Source organism: Mobula birostris, chromosome 17 (genome assembly GCF_030028105.1).
Source record: "Mobula birostris isolate sMobBir1 chromosome 17, sMobBir1.hap1, whole genome shotgun sequence".
Taxonomy (NCBI): domain Eukaryota; kingdom Metazoa; phylum Chordata; class Chondrichthyes; order Myliobatiformes; family Myliobatidae; genus Mobula; species Mobula birostris.
This window is the reverse complement of record NC_092386.1, coordinates 24,653,769-24,668,511: the sequence shown is the minus strand read 5'-3', so window position 1 is coordinate 24,668,511 and position 14,743 is coordinate 24,653,769. Positions and strand designations below refer to the sequence as shown.

General features: G+C 38.9%; 1 protein-coding gene across 3 annotated transcripts in view; it reads right to left on the bottom strand.

The window, feature by feature from the left end:
- mcc (MCC regulator of WNT signaling pathway) overlaps nt 1-14,743 on the bottom strand; it is a 133,401-nt gene that overhangs the window by 65,480 nt on the left and 53,178 nt on the right. The window lies entirely within an intron of this gene.

Below are 14,743 nucleotides of genomic sequence, written 5' to 3'. Positions count from 1 at the left end.
CCATCTCCTGACTTATGCTTTTCAATAGCCTTCTTGTGGTGTTCTTTTATTTTCATGGTGTAGTTTCTGCCAGGATACTGACTCACGAGCAGTTGGACATTCCTGATACAGATGTACTTTTACTACAATCAATTGAAACACCTTGACTGCACACAGGTGCCCTTAATTTAACTAATTATGTGAATTCTAAAACCAGTTGGCTGCACCAGTAATGATTTGGTGTGTTACATTAAAGTGAGTGAATACTTCCTGGAGTGGGGGTGGGGGCCAGGACAGAATGTAGTAATTCGGTGATGTTAGATTTGGGAATATTTGAACCACAACCACTTTAAACGTGATATGTTCTGTGCTTAGTTTTATATTGAGGCAGCACGGTAGCGTAGTGGTTAGCACATCGCTTTACAGTACAGTGTTCAATTCCTGCCACTGCCTGTAAGGAGTTTGTATGTTCTCCCTGTGACCACGTGGGTTTCCTCCCACACTCCGAGGACGTGCCAGTTGGAAGGTTAATTGGTCATTGTAAACTGTCCTGTAATAGGGGTAGGATTAAATTGGGGGATTGCTGGGCTGTGCAGTTCGAAGAGCCTACTTTGTGTTGTAGGTCGAAGCAAGAAAGGGCACAAATCTTATATGACAAGATTAAATAATTATAACGAACTACATCTTTAGTGCCATGAAGCAGCCCAAATTCATAAGTGTGAAACAAAATTTTATAGAGCAGCAATAAAACATGTGATCAAATATCAAAGCAATGTAGTGAATTTTAAGGAATATCCAATAAAGTAGTAATCACATGAACCAGCTCAGGAAATGAATTCCAGAGATTAATATCTAGGTAGCTGAAGATATGGATGCCAACAGCATAGAGATGAAAATCAAGAATGCAAAAGCGACCAAAAACGTAAGAGTGAAATTTTTCAGAAGCTGGAAAAGGTTAGAGAGAGCAGGGCAAAGCAAGGCATTCCAGTACAGAAAGCCATTGCTGGTCAGCTAAAATAAATACAATGGATGAACATGAATTGATACACTGAAGCATATAGAAAAAAAGTTTGAAATGAATTAACATTTGCAGAGGTGGCAAGTTCAACCAGGAAACCACTGAAAGAAATTAAAGATCAAGAGTTTATATTTGAAATGAGTACACATGAATGTACAATTGAAGACAGGAAATTTAGAAAAATATATAGTCACAACTAGATTTCCCAATACATTGTTCATAAACAAAGATTTGCAATGTTATGGAAATAAGATCTTTAATTATTTAAACACTAACCAAGTTATTGCTGTCTGCTATCCAAACCAGTGAAATTCTTTTTCCCTCTTACCACTGGTGCTTTGGATCATCAACTTTGGTGTAATTTCACATACCTCAAAATGGTTTCTCTTTGCACAGTATATTTTTAAATTTCCAAGCATTTTTTGAAATTCAATGCACAAGCAAGATAGATAGAGCCAATTAGACCCCAATACTTGTTAAAATCTCAATCACTCCTGCTCTTATACAGACACACATTGATCTATTTTCAGCTTTCCAATTTTGTTTCCGAGTTCCAGCACCTGTATTTTCCCATTGAAAAGATACAGCCACCACTGAGGTCAAATCCTTGGAATTGAGCAGCTCTTGAGAGAATGAATGGGGATTGCCTCTCTTGAATCAGCCCTAAAAATAGAAGTGATTCTGGCTTTTGCAGCTTTGGTAACAGTCATTTATTTGGTGAGAGAAGAGTGAGAAGAGGATCAGGAGTAGTGACAGAAATAGAAGTTACCTGATTTGTTATCACCCTATGAGGTTAACCACAGATTTGACAGAAAAGAAAATCAGAAGGCTGAAAAGAAAATATGGCTCAGTAACACCTTTGTGGATTGAACTATGCATGCCCAGCATCTTTTGTAATCTGTTTGGAATCTGTATGGATCCTTAATTTGATGTTTTGGGATTAGGTGGATACCTATTTGTTGGTTCGATTGTTTGCTGTATCTCTCTCTCTCTCTCTCTCTCTCACACACACACACACACAGCTATAAAAATATAATTGTCAGCAACTTAACTGGAGATTGCAAAATTTAAATTATCTGTTTTTGTTTTAATTTCAAACCAAGAACAAATAGCCAAGAAGTCCAGTTGTACTGAAATGTGCTTAAAAATAGATTGGCAAAAATACACTGAATAAAATGTACTTTTTTTAAAGTTCATTCAATACAAACCAGAACTGGTAAGAACACACTAATACAGGTTTCCCTCGCCATCCGAAAGTAGAGCGTTCCTATGAAACAGTTAGTAAGCCAGAATGTCGTAAAGCGAAGAAGCAATTACCATTATTTATGGGAAAATTTTGTGAGCATTCGCAGACCCAAAAATAACCTACCAAATCACGCCAAATAACACTTAAAACCTAAAATAACAGTAACATACAGTAAAAGCAGGAATGATATGATAAATACACAGCCTATATAAAGTAGAAATACTTTTCCATAATCATTGCCGGCACTGTTCTCCGTACCGAAAATTTCACACAAGCGCCGTCGGCAGAAAATCTCACGCAAGCGCTGTTGGCAAAAACACGGCGCAAGCGCTCTCCAGTAACCTTTAAGCTATGAAGCTGCCAAATCATATCAAATAACACATAAAAATACACAGCCTATATAAAGTAGAAATAATGTATGTACAGTGTAGTATCACTTACCGGAATTGGGACAGCGCCGAGCACACTGATGATGGTGTGTTAGGTTCAGTCGTTGCAGGTTGGGATGGTGCAGTGGCCCCCACCCTCCGGACAGCAAACCAATACCGATCCGCAAAGCATGCAGGGGTACAGCGGTAGCCAGGAGGCACACAGCACATCTTTAAGAAAAAAGCCGAAATAAACAAGCTAATTAATTAGGTGCCGCCCCACACGTAAATGTCAGCCCAGATCAGAGGCTACGCAATCGGCAATTGTCTCTGATCTGGGCTGACAATTACGTGCCGGGCGGCACCTAATAATTAGCATGTTTATTTCGGCTTTTTTTCTTAAAGATGTGCTGTGTGCCTCCTGGCTACCGCTTCATTCTCTGCGAATTGGTATCTGTCCATGGCCTGGGGGTTCGGGTGATGGGACACTGGGGTGTTGTCTATTTCCATTAGGGCAGGCAGCTCATCTTCTCCTATGACTGCCCGCCTCCATGTCGAAGGTCGAGGTTCGTCGTCTGCTGTGGAAGGCTTGCTTGACTGCTGAGCCTCGCGCATTTTTCTATCATACAGTTCTTTGTAAGCACTCAAACCATCCTGCAAGTATGCCTTAAACCGACGTACCCTTTCAAAATTAAAGTCGTACTTTATCATTCCTCATTCGATTTCGATTGTTATCCTTTCCTCTTCCAATTGCATCAGCTCTTCATCTATCAGTTCTTGGTCATGGGATACCAAAACCTCTTCAACATCATCTTCGTCAACTTCCACAAGCCAAACTCACTTTGTCCTCACTTCATTCACCACGATCGAAACGCTTAATTATATCTAGTTTTACGCTAAGTGTAACACTCTTACGAGCTCTTTCAGGCTTTTCCGATACCTTAGAACTCATCTTGCAAACGGCTGCTCACAGGCACGTGTTTAAGCAATGCCGGCGAGATTGCCATTCTGAATCTGGGGGAGAGTGGTTGCTCGGGGCGTGCACTGCCTTTTTTATCGCGCGCTGCCTTTCTTCATAACAGTGAAAACACCTTCTGTTAGTGAAAACAGAGAACTAATGTAGGTCTTTCATAACAGTGAGGTTTCGTAAAGCAAACGTTTGAAAAGCGGGGGACACCTGTACTCCTTTTCTTTGTATATTCTTACTGCCACTTAATAAAAAACACATCCAGTGCCCAAGCTCTTCAAATAATTAAATCTTGCAGAGTATTTTATCGGCATGACTGACAGAATGATACTTGTGCATCCTGGCACATGCTGTCTCTCAAGAGTTCACAAACTAAATACAACTCAGAGACAGCTCTGGGCAAAATATCGAGTCAAGACCAAGAATCTGGGAATAGCTGAAATAGCAAAAGCTAAAATTTAGAAAGTTGTGACATATCCATGAAGATAATCCATTAGTAAATGTCTAAATGCTGTAGTGTGCACACTTCTGAGTTTATGAAAAAGAAATGACACACTTGAAATATCAGTAGGGAAAATAAAACAGAGCAATTTATGTAAAAGAAATAGCCAGGTTGAGCAATCATAAACCAGTTAAGTACTGGCTATTGCATGCAACACGGTCTATGATAGGAAAACATAAAACCTTTCACACTGCACCACTACAGAGATGACTAGTATTTTATCATTGCCAACCAAATTATGAATTTAAAAAATAAATAAATTAATAAATAAATTGAACTGTGCTCTACTAATATTTTGGTCATGAATTAAAACAAAGGACTTTGGGAAAAATATATACTTCAGTGCATTTTAAACACAAAATAGCTCCATACGTATTTAAAATTAGCTTGTAGAAAACGAAAGAGGCTTTCTCCAAAGATTCAGCAATGTGTAAATTTGAAATCGAGAATTTCTGGGAACGCAACAACCTCAGTTAAGAAGGATAAAGCCTAGACATTTATGAAATTGCACTATTAGTATTTAATACAGAGAGCTCCATTATTTTATATCGTTGACTACCTCAGTTGCTACCTTTCTATTTGCAGCTAATTGGATATTCTTTCTATAAAACCCTAAAGTTTATTGATAATGTCACATAATTTTGACAAAAAAAATCAATAAACATACCTTTCTTCTACACAATGTGCTCTCACCAACTTCTCCTTCTGCAGATAACGCGCACATAAATTGATGTCAGGAAAGCAGGCTTAGTAATGTAATAAATCTCAATACAGCTATGCACTAAGCAGTTCTGAACGTCTGCTATGCTAGTGATCACAATAATTATTAACCACCAATTTTTACTTGTCCTGTAATTCTTGAGGCCAGTTTTAAAAGTCTGAATAACAATAAGCATACCTGCAGTCTTCCCGGCAGGATGAATGCAACTGTGCATTTTCATCTGGAAAAGGAATGCAGGAATTGAGATCAAACCATGACCTTGATAGACGTCAAATTCAAAGCTGGCAGACATATACTGCACAATTTGTTAAGACTTTTCTGAAGGCCTGGTGTACAGATGCTTTCAATTTTAATGCATTTTTTTCCTGATACGAATTCAATTAATTGGAAACACTGGTAACCAAAATATACCAATTGCCACATAATCGATAATAAAATAATAGAACTTTTTCTAATATTCAAAAAGCAAAGGACTTTCACATTGGTGTTAAACAGCAGGAGAAATCGATCAAAAATTAAAATGGTAGAAGAATTTATGTAATCAAACAGTATCTGTGTTGGCAAGAGTTGGTTGACATTTCAGACTGGAAGTCTCAGAATGCAAAGGGAAGACAGCAAACAAAATGGAAGTGAAAGGGAGGAATGAGACCAAAACTGGTAGATTATTGAATGGAACCAGATGATAAGAGTGGATCCACATGGAGAGTGTTGAGCACATTGAACCGGGGAAGGGAGATGAGAAAGATGAACCAAGGAAGAAACCCATATGGATTTGTATGTGGCAATGGACAGATGGAACCAGATGGGGGAGGGTAACGAGTCCTGGTAATGAGAAAATAGGGAGTGGGAAACGGGAGCAGAAGCTCACTCCTTCCTCGTTTCCATCTACTGGTTATCTACCTTCTATACTCAGTCCTGGTGAATAGGGTCAATGTAAACTATCAACCAAAAATTTACCTCCACAAATGCTGAATAACAGAGTTCAGTTTCACTGATCCATAACCATACAGCACAGAAACAGGCTCTTCGGCCCAACTCCTTCATGTCTACCAACATGCCCATGTGAACAAACCACATTTGTCTTCATTAGGCCCAGTTCCCTCTAAACTGTTCCTATCCATGTACTCATCCAAATGTTTTTTTTTAAGTCATAACTGTACCAGCCTCTAACAATTCCTCTGGCAGCTCATTCCATATACTCAACAACCTCTGAAAACTTATCCCTCAAGTCTTTTCTAAATCCTTCCCCTGTCACCTTCAACAGAAACTTTAAGAGTATTAGTGTCTTCTACCCTGAGAAAAAGACCATCTACTTACCCTATCAATACTACTCATAATTTTATAAACCTCTATAAGATCACTCCATAGCCTCCTTTGTTCCAAGAAAAACAGATCCAGCCTATTCAATCTCTCCTTTTTACTCAAGTCCTCCAATCTATATAACATCCTTGTGATTATTTTTTGTCTGCGCCCTCTCTGTACAATTTCTACAGTATGGCCAGCAGAACTATACACAATACTCTTAAGTATGGTCTAACCAACAATGTATACAATTGTAACACAAAATCCCAACTCTTGTACAAAATACCACAGATGTGAAGGCAAGCATGCTATACATCTTCTTCAAAGCAAATTTATTATCAATGTACATACATGTCACCATATACTACCCTAAAATTCATTTTCTTGAAGGCATTCGCAGTCAATACAACAGAATCAATGAAAAACTGCAAAGTTGGACAAGCAACCAATGCCCAAAAGACAACAAGCTGTGCAAATATAAAGAGATAAACAAATAAACAATAGATAAATAAATAGATCAACAAAGAAACACATACATACATAATATTGAGGACACAAGCTGCAGAGTACTCGATAGTGAGCCCATAGCTTGTATAAACAGTTCAGTGTTATGGTGTGTGAAGTTATCCACTCTTGTTCAGGAACGTGGTGGATGAGGAGTAATAACTGTTTCTGAACCTGATGGCAGTAGTGAGAAGAGAGCATTGCCACCCATCTGCCCTTTCGGGGAACAATGTACTTGATTCTTGGTTTTCTCTGTTCAAGAACACTCCTCTCAGCCCTGCTGGTCACAATGTTTATCCGGCCCTATCTTAACTTTTCAAAATATAGAACTTTACAATTGTCCTAGTTAAATTATATCTGATATTCCAATGCCAACTTCTCCAGTTGATAAAAAATCCTGTTTTAATCTTAGACAACTTTCTTCACTGTCCACTATAATATCAATCATGGTATCATCTACAAATTTGCAAACCATGTCATCCACATTCTCTCCCAAATTATTTATACATTTGGCAAACAACATCACTCACCCCAGACATTCTCTCTTATACCCCTTTCTGTACCACCAAGCTCAAGGACAGCTTCTATCTTGCTGTTTCAAGATTAATGAACAATTCCCTAGTACGATAAAATAGACTCTTGACCTCATAATCTACTTCATTACAACTTTGCACCATACTATCTGCCTGCATTGTGTAACTGTAACACTTAATTTGAAATCTATTATTGTTTTCTCCTTTATACTACCTTAGTGTAGGATGAGATGAAATTATCTGTATGGATGGCATGCAAAACAAGGTTTTTTTAAAACTGTACCCCGTATATATCACAATAACAAACCAATGTATTCTTAGCTTTATACAAATTCTTTATTGCAAAGACAAACACTTGCAGCTTGCAAAATATACTAACAATAACAGCTCAAGATGACCAATCTTATTCAAACTTTTAGCTTCCTTTTGTTCTCGAAATCCCCCGGTTCCTATTTTGAGTATTAATCCCAGGTTATCACTATTCTTATATGTTCCAGGATCCAGTAATAAGTTCAACACAAAATACTCTGCAGATGCTGGGGTCAAAGCAATACGCACAACACGCTGGAGGAACTCAGCAGGTCGGGCAGCATTCGTGGAAACGAACAGTCAATGTTTCGGGCCAAGACACTTAGTCAGAACTGAAGAGGGAGGGGGCAGGGGCCCTAAAAAGGTAGGGGGAGGGTGGGAAGGAGAAGGCTGGTAGGTGCCAGGTGAAAAATCAGTAAGGGGAAAGATCAAGGGGTGGGGGGGGGGAGCAGGGAGGGGATAGGCAGGAAAGGTGAAGAAGGAATAGGGGAAAGCACAATGGGTAGTAGAAGGAGGCGGAACCATGAGGGAGGTGATAGGCAGCTGGAGAAGGGGGCAGAGTGAAACTGGGATGGGGGAATGGAGGGGGAGGGAATTACCGGAAATTGGAGAATTCAATGTTCATGCCAAAGGTCTGGAGACTACCCAGACAGTATATGAGGTGTTGCTCCTCCAACCCGAGTTTGGCCTCATCATGGCAGTAGAGGAGGCCATGTATGGATATATCCAAATGAGAATGTGAAGCAGAGTTGAAGTGGGTAGCAACCGGGAAATCCTGTCTGTTGTAGCAGACGGAGCGGAGGTGCTCGACAAAGCAGTCCCCAATCTGAGTCGGGTCTCACCGATGTAGAGGAGGCCGCACCGGGAGCACCAGATGCAATATATGACCCCAACATACTCACAAGTGAAGTGTTGCCTCACCTGGAAGGACTGATTGTGGCCCTGAATGGTGGTGAGAGAGGAGGTGTAGGGACAGGTGTAGCACTTACGCTTGCAAGGATAAGTGCCAGGTGGGAGAGTAATAAATTAGAACCTGTTTCCAAGATTCATCCTCCTCTTGTTCATTCTGTTCTCCTTCAGTGAGGAAGTAGCACAGGTTCCCAGTTCAGCCCAATCCATCTCATCCAAGTTCATCCCTTTGCAATGGACAATTTGCTATTACCAATCTCCATCTGGATTAAATTGGTTTTATTTGTCACATGTACATCAAAACATACAGAGAAATGCATTGTTTGTGTCAACGACCACAGTTTGAGAAGTGTTGGAGCACCCTGCAAGTTTCACCACGCTGCCAATGCCAACATAGTACACCCACAATTTACGAACCAGACCCGCACATCTTTGGATATGGGAGGAAACCGGCGCACCTACAGGAAACCTACAAAATCCTCACAGACAGCAGCAGGAACTGAACACCAATCCTAAAGTTGGTGCGGTAAAGAGTTATGCTAACGGCCACACTACTGTGTCAGCCTCATTTTCTACTTCATCAAGTGTTTAGCATCCTATTTAGTGGTGCTAAGCCAATCTTGTACAGAACAGGATGGAATTGCTCCTTATGGTTTTCCCACATGGGGCTTGTAACTAATTTTCATCACACAGGTATTTCATAATCTTAAACTATGCCTCTACCTTATAACAATTAGCTCTTCTGTCTGTTGTTGAGGCCTTGGATGCCAAAGAGATGGTTCATTGCTTCTTATCTATTGCAACCAAATGACCATGGTCCTGTTGTTTTCAATTTAGGACAAGTAATAGCAAAGCCAAGCAATTCCCCAAAGAAAACAAGGAGGATGAGAAGATGTTACTTTGCAGCATTGCTCCTTTATCTTATGAAAGTCTGGTTTAGTCTGTAGTTATGTCTATTTTACAGTTTAATAGTCAATGACGACTTCTTAATTCATAACTCTGAGATCAATACGAGATTTATTTTTTCCAATTAAATTGTTATCGATCTCCATATATTTTCTTAGCATTCACAGAGAACTTCACAGATCATTAATTCCTTGTATGGCAATCGCTGAGTGTTGATTCAAACTGAGAACACAGTACATTCTCGCCCAAGATCTTTTTAAATCCTTAGTGTCATTAGCAAATTCAGCAAGTGGCATGCATCCATTTATTGATAATAAATTGTTAAATGTTGAAGCCTAACCCATGTTACATCCTAACTGGAAAATATCTATGTTTACTGTTTTCTTTGACGCATGACAACATGTTACCTCCACCACTGAGCTTCCATTTGATGCTGCACTTTTTCCACAGCATGTTGCCATAACTCCACCTTTCATGAAACCACTTTGACTTAGTCCAATTATGCTGCATTAAACATCTTTAATAACGGCTTCTAACATTTTTCGCTACGGCAGATGTTAAGCTAACTAGCCAAGTGTTTCCTACTTAGTCTCTCCTCCCAATTTTGAATATAGGTCCTTACACTCATGACATCTTAAGCTAATGAAACCTTCACAAAATTTAGGGAATTTTGGAAAAAAAAATTAACAGATTAGCTCATTCACTTATTTTAAGACCCTAGTATGAAGTCCATCAGTACTCAGTGATTTGTTCACATGACGATAAAACAATTTACTGCATATCACTTCTTTGGTGATAGTAATTTTACTGAGATCCTCCCTTTTAATTCCTATTTCAGAGCTGTTACTTGTATCCTCTATAATGGAGTTTCATGCAAAATATCAATTAATTTATTTGCCATCTCCATATTTTCTTCTTATTGAATTCCCCATACTCTCTTTCTATTGGATCAACTCATACTTTTTTTTAAAAAATACTAACAGGAAATCCTACTGTTTTCATATTTTATACACCACAGAAACAGCGCCTTTCGCTGATCAGGTCTACGTGGATCATCAAGCACCCATCTACTCTAATCCTACACTAAGCCTGTTATATTCTCCCCAAAATACATTAACTTCCCCTCATTCTTCCATTCATCTATACAGTCGAGATAATTTCAGTAACCGATTAACCTACATGGCTTTGGGATGAGAGGGGAAAACCTGACTTCACAGTGTGAACATACAAATTCCAAACAGACTGCTCTAGAGGAAAGGATTGAACAGAAGTTACTGGAAATACAAGATAGTCCTGCTGCTGGTTGCCTATCCATCCTTTATTTCATTCTTTATCTTTCCTTTTAAATTCTTCAAATAAGTTTTCTAGTTAAAATTCTGTAATTTTTCCTTTCAGCTTTCCCCCTTTCTTAATTCTTTATTTTTAAAAAAAGTTGCTTTCCCCTTCCTTATTAACCTTTGTTATTCTCTGCTTTCATAATAGTCTATCGAACCTTCTGACTTACCACCTGTGCATGCTTTTATGCTTTTTCTGCCAGATTAAAGTCTGTCACAAGCCTTTGTGGCCCATCAGGCCGGTGCTTATGCCGGTTTCCGTGGCGTGAAGCGACTGAGAGTATGAGACTCCCCCGGATAGGATGCCAGCATTTTTGCCGGTACTCAGCTGGGTAGACTGGAGCATTGCGTAGTTAAGTGCCTTGCTCAAGGACACACACCCTGCCTCAGCCAAGGCGCGAACCCACGACTTTCAGATCGCTAGTCCAACGCCCTAACCACTTGGCCACGCGCCACACTTTTTCTGCAAGTTTGATACTATTTTCTTTCTTAGTCAACCAATGATGGTGGTCCATCCCCTGTATTTTTATTTTTTTGTTGGAATGTATCCACATGATGTATTTCAAAAGATCCTGTAAGATGTCTCCCGCTGTTTTTCAATTGACCGATCCCATAACCCAATTTGTCAGTTCACTTTTGTAGGTCTGCTTTCATACTTCCATAATTTCTTTTAAGTTTAAAATATTAGTTTATGACCCAATCACATACCATCAAATTATTAATCTGGGCATCTATTTATCAATCTATTAACATAAACTATGAGCCATTGCATCCATGGGCAGCTTGTCCATGTAGGGTCTAATTCCTCAGGCATATACATGCTCCTGACATATGTTTTGTGTTGAATTATCAATCTACCAACATTAGATCATAGTTATCTAAATCAGGTTGAAATTAAATGCCCATCGCTACTGGGAGAAACATCGAGCAAAACCATTTGGTAAATGCTGTGCATTTACTACATTATTTCATTACACTTAAGAGATTAGAAATTTATTTGCTTGAGGTCATTATCTAAGCCTCAATGCAATTTTATATTTTCATTTCATCCTGTGAAAAGTAAGCTGTAGAAGCTGGAAAAGCTGAATAAAAACTCTGGAAATACTCTTTATCGGGTAGCATTGCCCTTTAATTGAACAATGATGCAATGAAATCACTGCACATGAATTTATTTCTGTAATGAGACAAAGCTTATCCAGAAATTGTGGATAAATTTTCTTTTCACTTCCAAATCACATGCAAAAACTATTCTTTGTGATGAAAAGGGTAAAAGTATTCATAATAATATTAAAACTGAATACACATACACAGTATTATAAACTCATTCCAAACAAGGAAAGAAACAAGGGGTGAAAGGGAAGAAAATGAGATACAGCCCCATTCCCAAAAGTATATGGAGTTGGGTTGAATCTCTTTCACGTCCCCTTAAGCAGCCAACTTTCCTTAACGGGTTGTGCCTCTTTTCAAAAACAGATGGAAATATTTTAGCAGCGCACAGGGAAAGAACATCATTGCCAAATGTTTGCTGCAGATGATTACTTTCATTATTTACTCAGAAAATTTGGCTGATATTCATTCTATTAACTTAATAGAGTCCTCTTTTTACAGCATCAATTTATTTCACACAGCTCAGAAGAAACACAAAGGTGAAATCCTAGAACTATAAAGTATTTTAGCACTTTATTCCAATGAAAACATGAAATGCAAAATATTAGAGAAATAGTCAGTGACATCAAGTGATATTTACCTAATAACCTGGCACCAATGCCAATTCATAATTATACATTTTTTTTTAAGATCTGGCAATTGGCAAGATCGGCATTTATTGCCAACCTAATTATCAATTTGGAATTCAACAGAAAATAAAACAGTCCAAACTTGAACACAGCAAGTACAGGACAACAGTAAGGTATGGGTGGATGAGGTAATACACAAGTGCCAAACAAAGTCCATTTCCATCGAGAGAATTTAACCATCTACCTCTGATGTTCAACACAAAGTCACCCAGCAAATAGTACCTTGGACAAAACTCAGCTGGACCAGTAAAATGAGTGCCGTGCCCACAACAGCAAGTCAGAAGCTGACCATGCTGAGTAAGTGACTCATTTCATGACAACTCAAAGCCTTTCAAACATCAACAAAGCACAAGTAAAAAGTATTGCAAAATAAAATCCAGTTGCTTGGACATTACTTCCAGTACTCAGAAAATGAATCAATATTCAGGACAAAACAACAACCTGACTGTTAATCTATCCACTATTCTAAACATTTCCTGTATCAGAGGCTCACCAAGGTTGCTGTGTACACCATGTATACTGAAGTTACTCATCTTAGCTAATCTAACACTATTTGCCAAACATGAAACCTCCACAAAAGAGGACAAAGGCAGCAAGTAAAAGGGAACACTTCCAAGCTGTTTTTTTTAATATAATTTATCTCTTTTATTGAGATACAGTGCAGAATAGGCCCTCTGACCCTTCAAGACATGCCACCCAGCAATCCCCCAATTTAATCCTAGCCTAATCAGGGGACAATTTACAATGACCAAATAACCTAACAACTGGTACATCTTTCCTCCAAGAGTACCGCAACCTTTTCAGAGGGTTTGATGGCTTGCATGTCTCCGGAGAGCTATGTTGGCAAGAGTCTGGGTCTTGTGCTTTGCCTTCTGGTAAGGTCACCCATGCCAAACAGATCAAAGGGTAGAGGCCAAACTAAGAGTGGGCCAGCAGTCCTCCAGGTTCAGGGGTCAGCTCAAGGCTAACAACCGTGACTGGTCAAATAAAAATTGTTACTAAACAGCAATAAAGAATCCCATGTCTGTGTGCAATGGTATTCCTAAGTCCCCACCTGGGATTTGCATGACTGACAGTAGTGACACCTGAGAGAAAGCTACTGGCATGATTAAGGAAGCCCTGAACACCGCTAACCCTGAACCCCTGGGGCACAATAGGAAGATGGTCAAGGACAGAGAGAGATGGAGGACCTTTATTGCTGCCCTAAATGCCAGCGGCATAACAGGCAGCAACTGGTACATCTTTGGACTGTGGGAGAAAACCAGGGCACCCAGAGGAAACCCAAATGGTAAACAGAGCTTCAAAGTGTTCATTAGGAACTTACTTACCTCCTCTACCTTCACAAATATGTTATTTTTTTCCAGTCAATAATTGCCTTACTTTTTCCATGATTATCCTCCTGGTCTTATGCACTTATAAATCGGCTCTTTGATTCTATTTTTTTTCTTCTCAGCATTTTAATATAAGCTCTTTTTTACTTTCAGAGTTTTGCTTTTAACTTCAGTCCTATACTTTTGATACTGTTTTAGGTTACACATGACCCTAACATGAAAGCATATTCATCATCAATGAATCTAAATCCTGAAGCTCACCACACAACTACACTGTGGGTGTCCTTCTGTAAAATAATTGCATGGCTCAAGATAATTGCTAAATGAATGTAACCACATCCAATGGCTAAAGTAAAAGGTTTTCAAAATGGTATTACCAAAAATTTTGACTAAAGCTCCACTACTCTCTGGGTGGAGAATTCCAAATATTCACCAACAACTGGGTGAAGAAATTTATTCTCATCTCAGTTATGCTGTTCCAAGGCCAACTTGTACAAAGTTAGTTCCTCCTTAAATGTGAGGACCTCCATGCCCCAGGACATTCCAGGAGTAAAAACATTCAAATCCTAATATTTAAACAATTTTATTTCAAAAGCTTTAAATAGTTTTAAAATGCATATAGCCCAAAATGATTTTTAAAATGTAAATCAAAACTGATCTAGATTCTTTGAGTCTGTTCTTCTCCATTCAAACAGAGGAAGGAACTATTACCACACCTGGTATAACATGGTGCTGGTTGTTTGTGTACAACCAATCAGGAGTGAAGAAGCTGGTGCAACTTCACATCCCATCAGGAGTTAAAATTCACAAATGAGAAAACACCAGTAAATTGTTGTCCAGATGACAGAGCATTTAGAACTTCAACATTCATGCAAGCATGTGCTACAATCCTAAACTGGGAGGCACCTACACAGGGAAATGCTAATATATACCTATAGAACTGCTGCACTTTTTTTTTCACAAAACCGAGGAGACTAATGTGTCAGAAGATTCAACTTGTTATGTTTGAGAATCCATT